The following is a 10,461-nucleotide window of genomic DNA, read 5'->3' as shown; positions in this document are numbered from 1 at the left end:
ACTCCACATTACCTCTTCTAGAAGAGTTAGCATTTTTAAAAGTAGCCTGCAGAGGGCAATGTTTAACCCTGTAGAGAGGCTCAAATGGTGGACCATCAGGTATTGTAATAGGTAAGTGGCAGATTCGCAAAGACGTAAGATGATGATTTTCATTAGCTTACTATTGAAGTGACCATACCTTTCACTTATAGGTATGGACCACCTGACTTCATTTCCCATGCAATGTAAGGAAGAGCACAGAGGCTCAGATTTCAAGTAACTGATTGCAAACCATACAACCTAAGCAAAGAGAGAAGGGCAGACAGACTGTGGGTGGGTAGTGTCTAACCACCCCACCCTTACCCCCTTCATAGCATTCTGTCAGGTACCGTCAGCTCTATCGTGCCCCTCTCTTGTCCTCACGCACACCTAGGCCTAAATATCACGGATGAGAAAATTGAACCCCCACAGAAGTGACTTGGTAGTGGTGCTGGTATCAGAGCCCTGCCTGACTCTAGAACTCCCAGCTGAAAAGCCCCTCCTGTCACTCCCAAGAGAAATTGTTCCATTTACTGGACCTTCCTCTAGGGATTCTGAGGGAAGAGAATATTAGGCCAGGCCCACACAGAACTAGGGACTAACAGAGAGCTCTTTCCTTACTTGAGCCTCTTTTTCATCTGGCCCTCAAAATATGGGTGTTTTTCCAGACTTGGTTCCTAGCTCTCACCTTCCCTATTTCAACAGTGTTTTTGGAAAGCACATTCACTTCAAGGCCTTTAGATATCAATGCTGCATAAATGACTCCTAAGCCAGCCAGCCCTGGTCTCTACCCCAGCTGTAGCCACTTGGTTGGACTAATGAACACCTCCATATGGGTGTCCCACTGCCATTTCAAATACTATCTGTCTAAAACCAAATCATTCTTCCATATACCCAATTTCTGCTAATGGTGACTATCATTTGTTTGGGTCCCTGGTCTCATCCAAATAACTTAACAGTTCTGTGGGATTCACCTTTGATCCCTCCTCCTGTATCCAGGCTGTCACTCAGACCTGTTGGACCTTCCTGGAGTTCTTCAGGGTCTTATCTACTCTCATTTATGGTACATATTTCCTTTTGTCTATTGTAATTTTTAGCTTGTGAGTTCATCTTCAGTGGGGATTTACCTGGGCAAAAATACTCCGTGGCCTGGCTTGAGGGTATGTTTTTCCTGAGCAGTTTTGTGTGTGCTTGTGCCATGCATCCTAAGAGTACCAACTGGTGGACATCAGTCTTTATGTTAATTTTCAGCCCACGGTTCCTATATCACACAGGAGTTGTGAGTTCAAACTCTAACCCATATTGTTATACATTCTCATAGGCAACTCCCCCAGTCAGAGCCCAGGTCAGAGCACATAAGCAATAAGCCTCCCTCCCCATATCTCCTGGGGTTAGTCATAGCATATCCCTTGCTTACATTTCTTGGTCTCATTTCTCTTCCCAGTTTTGGCCCATATAGATTTTCTTTCCTTTACTGCAATCTTGGTTAAGCGTTTCAGAGGTCTGTTATGTTTTGTGAATCAGTCCACATATTCTGTAGCAGGAGGGTCTTTGGCTTATCCATTCGACAATATTGATTAACACTGAAGCCAGAACATATTGGTTCCTCTACTAAAATGTTTCCCATGTTTATCTTCTCTTTGCCTGTTGCCAGTACCTCAGTCCATGCCACTCCCTGCACATACACAAATACTGTGGCTATGACAAGCACATAGAAGCACATGATAATAACATGTAGTTGGACGGAACTTAGAAGAACAGAATTTCTGACCTCTCAACGTGTAGAGAAAGAAACTGAGGACCAAGAGATTTAGGGATTTTCTTCAGGGCACACAGATGTTGGGAGACTGAAATGGGCCTTGAACCTGGGCCATCCAGTTCCAAGACCAGTGTATATCCCTGTATCTACTCGTTCCACAAGTATTATTGAGTGCCTACCATAGGCCAGGCCAGTGGCCCCTAACTTGTTTCCTTTCCAGTATACTTGAAGAACTCAACACAGACATTAGTAACAGTGGTCACTCTAATCCCCATTTTCACCGTGGAGAGACAGGGAAGAGTAATGAGAATCTTGATGAGGTGGGATATGGGGGAAGAGAGTGACAAAGCAACCAAGAATGCCTGCTATTTCTTCCCTCATCCCCCCACCCCCTGTGCCCTGTTTGAGACAAGCCTGCACTGTACCAAACTGCTCCCTGTGGTCCCTCTTCCTCCATTCCACATTGCACATCACTACTGATGTAATTTCCCTAAACCATTGTTCATGGTGTTTTATCCCAACTGACCACAACTTCCCCCTTCCTACAAAAAATACACTGCAGTTAAAGCCTTACATGTCTGATCCAAATTCATTTTCCACCCTCCTCTGTCATCCCTACTTTTGCTCTTTCCTCCCCCCCCCACCATGAATTATCCAAATCCTCCCACCCTGAGCTCCTTCAAGAGCAGAGACCATGTCTGATCCACATGTGTGGGCTCCATATCACCATGCCTACTGCCCAGCACATTCAAGGGCCTAATTATTGTGTGGATTCGTTGGCCAAAAAAAGGCCTAAAGTGCTAAAAGGGGAAAGGAAAAGAGAAGGGGGAAAGAGCAAGGAAGGAAGGTGGTTGGAGAGCATGAAGCTGAGAAAAGATCAGGAGGGAGAGTTGGGCAGAAGCAGGACTGAGGTCCTGATCCAAGTCATGGGGGTCTTATGAGTGGGACCACACTTTTGGCTGCTCTGTGCCTGTCCAGGTCTTGGCTAAGCCCGTGATTCTCTACCTTAGCTCTGGGCCCCCAGATATGTCTGTCACTCAGCTCTTTCTCTTTTGGTTTTTCTGGCCCACATGGAGTGGGATTCAGTTTAACATTTTTAGAACTGTGGTTCCCATAACAACCAAGCAGGAATTGTTGTCTGTGAAATGTAGCACGAGCACACATGCGCACATGCACACATGCATACACACATATGCGCATGTGCACATACACGTGCACAGCCCCCCCATATATTCAAATGCATGCACACCCACATACATCCACATGAGCATTCACTAATAGACATTCACAACATGCAATGTACACCCACATGTATGCACATGCACACACTCACTTGTGCACGTACACACATGCACACATGTGCATATGCACAGATATATACCTGCATGCATACATATATGCACAAAAGCGCATGCATACATACACAAGCATGTCCTGTATTATTTTTGCATATTCATAAGAAACATAGAATGAGGACGAACAAACATTACGAGAACAAAGATAGAACCAGACAATATATGGACATTTTTGGTTCTCTGCAAAAGCAGGTGGATTTAGGGAATCTGTACTTTAGAAGAGGAGGGTTCAGTAAGCCTAATACAGCAAAAGGGTTGCAGGAGGGCACTGTGTTTAAGCACAGACATTGGAGTTTATTGACTTGAGTTCAAATTCTGACTGTGCCATTCGTTGGGCTCTGAATTTTAGCTCCCCTGTCTGTAAAGTAGGAATAATAATATGCACTTGATAGATTTGTTAGGACAATTGAATGATATGCATAAAAATGCTTAGTATGATGCTTGGCACTTGGCCAAGAGGAGCTGTTATCATTTAGGTCTTAGAGTAAGTGATTTCCCACTCGCACTAAGAAGACTTTCTGAAGGAGGAAAAAAATTCAGCTAGGGGAAGGAAGAGAAAAGTGGGGAGGGGTGGGGGGGTGGTAGTTTGACCTGATTGGCCACTATTCAGCCTGTCTTTCTTAAATTTGCCTATCCCCAAAAGCCACCAGGCAAGTTTACAAATTATCTTTCCTGATACTAAATGCCCAATGCCTTTGCCAGAGCAGGAGTAGGAGGGGGTCAAGGAAAGTCCCCATCAGCCTCTATTGGAGAATCCTGGGGCTATGCTGGATTCCTAGGCTGTTGCAGCCAGACTGCCCCTCTTAGCCCTGGTGCTCAACCCTGCCCAAGCTCGGCTCTGTGTCTTTGCCCAAGTACTGCCCCTAGCCTGAAATTCCATCTGTCCTTCTCTTCTAAAGCCCAGCTCGCCCTGGGCTCGATAGCCCCAACACCATGTCTGATTTCTCAGGCCCCACTGCAGCCCTGTGGACTTCCTCCAAGCCTGGAACAGCCAGATTGTTTCTACTTCGGCTGGATAGGCCTTAAGCCAAGGGCCAGGCCCTCCAGATGCTCCAGGCCTAGGGAGTTGGGCTTCTCTCCTAACCAAGTTCGAAGCGGGGGTGGGAGGTGGGGGGGGGGGTGGGTAGGGAGATGGGGTGGAGTGGGTGGGAAGGAACCAGGGCTACAGACCACCGCCTCTTTTTTCCTCCTCTAGGTCCGGGATGGGATTTGTGATGGGGACAGGTGCTCCTCGATGGCATCCTCAAGGACAAAATTGGGTCCTGGGAAAGCAGCCACTCGAAGCTTTCCTGGTTCCCTAGGGATGCCCAGAGGAGATTGACTCAAGCAATCGCCGCCGAGACCACGCATCTGGCCGGAGGTCGCCGGGTGCACAACCTAGGGCGCGGCCCACGAGGCTGCTTAGTGACCGTGGCGCATATCCTAGGAGCATTGCAGCGCACCCGCCCTCTTCCTGACCCACAGAACCGCCCCCCTACGCCCGGGATCTGCTCCGGGTGGGAGCAGGCCCAAGCCGGAGTGGTAGGGCTAGGGCGGAGCGGTTTGAATTAAAGGTGGGCAGAAGAGGTGCCTGGGGCAGGGAGAGTGCACTGGGCGGTGCCGGGAGCCTGGAAGACCGGGACCAAGGAAGGGCTCGGCCAAGCGGTCCCTGCACCCCCAGGGAGGCGCCGCGGACCCCTCCCCCATCGAAGCCACCTTCAGCGGAAAACGTGGGGTCCCGGCGCAGCCGCTTCTGGCGGCATCTGCCGCTCCCCATCTCGCAGGAGAGCCCGCCCCGAAGGAGGGGCCGACTCCGCCCCACCTCCTCGCTGCCTCCCTCCCCCTTCTGTTCCTTTCCTCCGGCCGCGAGCCCCCTCCTCCTCCCACCTCCTCCTCCATCCTTCCCCCACCCGGTTTGTGTGCCCCTCCCGCTGCGACTGGCTGGGAGGCTCGGCCGCCCCCGCCCCGGGAGGGAGGCGGGGGCGCAAGCCGCGGCGGCCACCCGAGGCTGCGGAGGGGAACGAGATCCGAGGCCCCAGGGCGGCCCTGCATCTGGACACGGCACGCGGGGGCTGCCTGTGCACCCCCAGCCGAGGGCCGCGGGGCCTGGCCTCGCCGCGGGGTGGAGGAGGTAAGGGCGAGTCATGGGCGCGCTGCGGGACCGCTCCTGGAGAGAGAAGGCAGGGAGGACCCCAGCCGCTGCCTCCTCCTCCTCTTCCTTCTCCCCCACAGCCCTCAGGAGGCCCCCGAGGCTGCCGGACAGGGAGGGATTCTGGGCAGGCCAGGCCAGAGGCAAGGAAGGGGTTAATTTAAGGAATTAAAATCAGAACGTTTTGAGACCAGGCTTCCCATCCCCCCGGCTTCTCTCCAGTTGCTCCCCGCGCCAGGTTGGGGGGCGGGGGCGGGCTCCAGACCCCTCTGGGACTCTGGACCTTGGAGAGCAGGGCCAGAGGGAGGGAGGAAGGGGAGCGCCCTCAAACCCAGCCCTCTTCACCTGCTTCTGAAAAAGGGTGGGGGAGGGGCTTGGTGTTGAGGCCTGGCTGGGCACCTGTGCGGGTGTCTGAGGGTGGGAGGCTTTGGGTGTCTGTGTGCGTGCCGGCGTGCACGTGTGATAGTCAGGATGATCTGGAGGTGTGCATGTGTGTGCACGCATGTTTCTGTCTCCTCATATCCCAGTGCCTCCGCTGGTGACTACCCACAGTGATCTGGATGTGCGCGCCCCACTGCATTGCTTTGCATGTGAGTGTGTGGCACGGCGCCTGTGTGCACTTGCCATGGTGTGCCTGGGAGCGGGAGTGGGGCCTGCTCTCCTTAGGTCGAGTGTGCTGTGAGGGACCCCGATGGTTTTCCGGGTGTGGGATCCAGGTGCTGGAGCCATGTGTGTGTGACCTTGGGAGGTGTGTGCATGTTTGCAGGAGCACAAGAGGGAAGGGGAGCTTAGAACAGAAAAGGCAGTGTCAGGGCTGCCGGGAAGCAGGGGACCGGATGCATTGACCCCTGTGGGTCTTCACTAGACTATAGTGATTGCCCTGGGAGGTACACAAGTGGGGACCACAGCCCCAGGTGTGGAGAGCCACAACCCCCTCCTTCTTGGGGATTTGGAGGGATTTGGAGGGGGGGGGCATTCCTTTATTCTCCATCCACAGGGACACTTCCAGCTGCCTCCCCATCCTTAGAACACCTCCTCCACCTGCTGGCAGATGTCTCCTGAAAGCACTGAACTTAGGGCTTCATTTCTTTGGCCTGTAAAGCCATCTATTAACATCCAAATCCTCTTCCCCTCCTCTGCATGTGGATTTTAGATGGAAAGAGGGAGAAAGAGCTCTTGGGCCTAGAGGGCCAAGTGAGAGGGTAGAGGAGGTGCCAGAGACATGTTGGGGGAGTCGAGGGCAGGGTGGGTGACCATCAAAAACCAAACTCTGCTAACTTCTCGATTTTGCCTGATCTGAATTTAACAGAAAAAGAGACAGAGAGGAAGTTTGGTGATGTCCACACAAATGTTTCTAGATTTAGGGATGCCTAGTATATTTTTGTTTTTGGAATATTTGTAGCTGGAAGGGGGTGGTAGTTGTTGAAAGGTAATTGCCATCCTGCCTTTGAATTCCCTGGACTTTCCTGCCTCTATGGAAGTGCCCCCACTCCCTTCATTCAATCAACAAATATTTACTGTGAATAGTGTAGAGTTGGTGCCACATTCCCCTCCCAATTAGAAGTAACATACGTTGATATACTCTTAGTATGGGTTTTGAAATCAGGTAGTACTTGATCAGGTAGACTTACAAGTCAAATCCTGACTTGTAACTGTTTCAATTATTCAGTGGTGCAACAAACCACCTCAGAATGTAGGGGCTTAAAACAATAATGCTTTATTATTTTTCATGGTCTGTGTGTTGGCCATGACTATGGCCGTGGCTGTGGGTTCACTTGGCACCTCTCAGCAGCATTCAGTTGAGGGACTGGCTGGAAAGGAACATCAAGGTGGTCTTTCATCCTTCAGGGTCTCTCTACATACAATATCTAATCATTCAGTAATTCAGCCGGAGGGTTTTTTTTTTTTTTTTTTTTATGGCAGCTGTATCCCTAGAGAAATACTGTAAGAGGTTATAAGCATCCCTAGAGAAATACTGTAAGAGGTTATAAGCTCTAAGGTACAATTGCTTATCAAGCCTCTGCTACTACATGGCCAACTTTTGAGTCAGTGTGGGAGGGCACAACAGAAGGGCAAAAATCCTGGAAGCATGGTTCCAGGGAGGCCATCAGAGCAAAGTCTATTACAGTCACTTCCGGGCCTTGGGCAAGTGATTTGGCCACTCTGAGCCTCATTTTCCTCCTAAAATAGAGACAATACCACCTATGTGGCAGCACTGTCATGAAGACTAAATGAGAAGCATGGTATCTGATCAGAATAATTAGTAGGTGAATGTTCACTGTTTAGATTATTAGACTGTAAGCGTCTTGAGGGCTTGACTGTCTTATTCATCCCTGTGTCTCCCAGTGGCTGGCATGGCCCTTGTGTTTGATATCTTTCTGTCGGGTGGATAAAACAGAATGAAGCACAGAAGCCCTAAGCCTTGGAGCTCTGTTAGAGTGACAGAGGCAAGAAGACACAGCAAGTTCTTACTTCCCGGTGGGTGGGACGTAAGCCGAACCAGGGAAGCACTTGTAATTCCAGGTGATTCTTAGATTGACTTAATTATAACCAGATTCATCCAGTTCCATGATAATGAGTGATAGAAATCACTTTGGTTACATGAAATCAATCAGTTCATCCATTATTCAGTGTGATTCCTCCAAGAATGATATACTGATGTCTGCTGTGGGTGAGAAAGGTGTGAGGGTGAATCATTTGCATTGTCCTTGCCTTCCAGTGTACGAATAGGGTGGGATCTGATGTGCAAACAAGTCCATGACCATCCAGCATGTGACACCTGTTACCGTATGTGAAGAGCTGTGGTAAGGAGTGATTCGCGCTGTGATGTGATTTGAGCTGAAGGAGGGGGTCAAGGAAGGCTTCATGGAAAGGGTAGCATTTGAGGTGGCCCTGCAGAATTCACCATTTGGTGCAGGGAGTCCCAGGAAGAGGGACCAGCATGAGCCAAGATTTGAGGGTGTGACAGCACATGGCACTTCTCAGTGAAGCTGAGCCCTGCAGGGCTCATTAAGGATGCACATGGGAAGCAGGACACAAAAGCTAGGCTGGCAAGGCTGTCTGGTGGTCTGGTCCTGGCCAGGCTTGAGGGCAGTCAAAGCAGGGTGGACTTTACCTCCCAGAAAATGGCCTGCCCTCAGAGATTTATTTTGGAAGAAGAGTGACATGACCGGATTGGTATTTTCAGAAAAAGCAGGAGGAGTTAGAGACTTCAGTTAGAAACAGTATCAACAGACCAGATAGAAGCGGATAATTATGGTCTGGGGGAGGGACAAGAGGAAATAAGAATCAAATATCTAGAAGGCAGTAGAACAAAAACCGGTGATTGATGAGGTCTGAAGAGGACTTTGAGAATGCAGAGGTGCCTTGGGGGTTGCATCCAGGGTGCTGAGTAGATAATGAAGATGTTGGTCAAGATGGGAAACAGGAGAAAGATGCAGGCTTGAAGGAATCATGTATTGTGAGTACAATATTAGCCACATTAAGCTCTGAGCCACCTACATTAAAATACCACCCTTTCATCATCTCCCTCTCTACAGGCTGCTTCTAAGGAGCATTTAAAAAAAAAAAGATTGCTATAAATGTCAGGTCTAAGGCATGGGTTATGTATGCCTCATGCTAGTGGAAGTGATAGTAGAGATTAGAATTAGGTTATCTCTAAGAAGCATTTAAATATGTTCTGGTGTCTCTCACCTTAAAAATTCCTTCTGGAATCTCCCATGCTGCCTCTTCCCCTTCATAGTTGAGCTTCCTGTATGTACTCACTGTCTCCACCTCACTCTCCCCTCAGCCCCCATCAGCTGGGCTCATCAAAGAGGTCTTCCCTGAAGTCTCCAGTGGACCCTTGCCACCTCTGCTCTGACTTGTGTCATCAACTCCTGTTGTTTACACTGTCATTTACACTACTGCCCACTTCTTCCCTCCTTGACATCCTCTCTTCCAAAAGGTTTGCTACCAGAATTCCCATTGCTGCTTCTGGTTCTTAGAAACTTCTTGGTTCTTCTCCCTCCCCTGCTTTTCTGAGGGTCTACCTTTATTACTCTGCTCTCCTCTCTCTGCACCCTCTCCCTGGTCCTACTCATCCACTTTTATGCTTAAGTTGCCAGACCTATATTTTTGGCTCCATATTGCAAACTATGTATCAACGACTATCTCTATTTCCAAGGCCCTCTGGAACCTCAAACTCATGGAATTTACAACCAGGCTCGTCTCTCCCCCAAACCTGCTTTCCTTCACTTTCCCTCCTACCTTAACCACAGCCCCATTTATCTACATGCTCAAAACCCAAACCTGAGCTTGATCTTCAACTCTTCCCTTCAGTATGAGCCACAATCATTCTGTCACCAAGCCTTCTTGACTCTCCTTCCTATGTTGCTCCCGTATCCATCCTTGTCCTCATTGCACTCCTGCTACCTTGGCTAACAATTTCTGCCTCCAACAGCCTTCTGCTTGACCTTGGCCCTCAGTAGTCCATTTTCTAAATTGTATATCTGTTTAAGTCCTTGCCCTTCCTTCATTCCACAAACACTTACCCAAGCACCTGCCCCATGCCAGTCAGTGTTGGAAGTGCTGGGGAAGTAGCAGTGGTTGAGACAGAGCTTAGGGTTTAGTTCCCAGAGAGAGATGTTTTTTTTTTTTGCCTTTGCGCATCCTGTTTCCACTACTCAGAATGCCTTCCTTCTCCTCCCCCAATCTCATAATTACACTTCCTCACCTGACTCGACTCTTCCAGTCATTTAGATGCTACTGCCTCTGGGGGTTCCCCAATTCCTCAAGCTAAGTTGAGTGTAGAATCCCATGCTAGCCTCTTGCCCAGCATTTATTTTATTGCTGTATCATCTAATACCTTACTTAGTCTGTCCCAGGGAACCCCAAGCTGTTTGAAGGCAAGATCTCAAGATGTCCTCAGCATACCTAGCACAGCACCTGATAAAATTCATGGCCCAGAGCAGGTATTCAGTAAACATACACTGAATGAATTCATGTTTTAATAGAGCTCAGGAGAGAATGCTAGGCTAGAAATACAGATTTGCGAGATTATTAGGACTTTTGATTACAAGTGACAGAAATCCCACTCAAATTATTTTTTTGCAAAAAGGGATATGTACCAACTCATGTAACTGGAAAGAAGGGGGATGGGTGTGTTTGGGGTATGACTGTACCTGGGTTCTCGAAAATGTGGTGAGGACTCTTTCTAGCTT

Source organism: Lynx canadensis, chromosome A3 (assembly GCF_007474595.2).
Source record: "Lynx canadensis isolate LIC74 chromosome A3, mLynCan4.pri.v2, whole genome shotgun sequence".
Classification (NCBI taxonomy): domain Eukaryota; kingdom Metazoa; phylum Chordata; class Mammalia; order Carnivora; family Felidae; genus Lynx; species Lynx canadensis.
The sequence above is the reverse complement of the archived record's forward strand: the minus strand, read 5'-3'. Positions refer to the sequence as shown.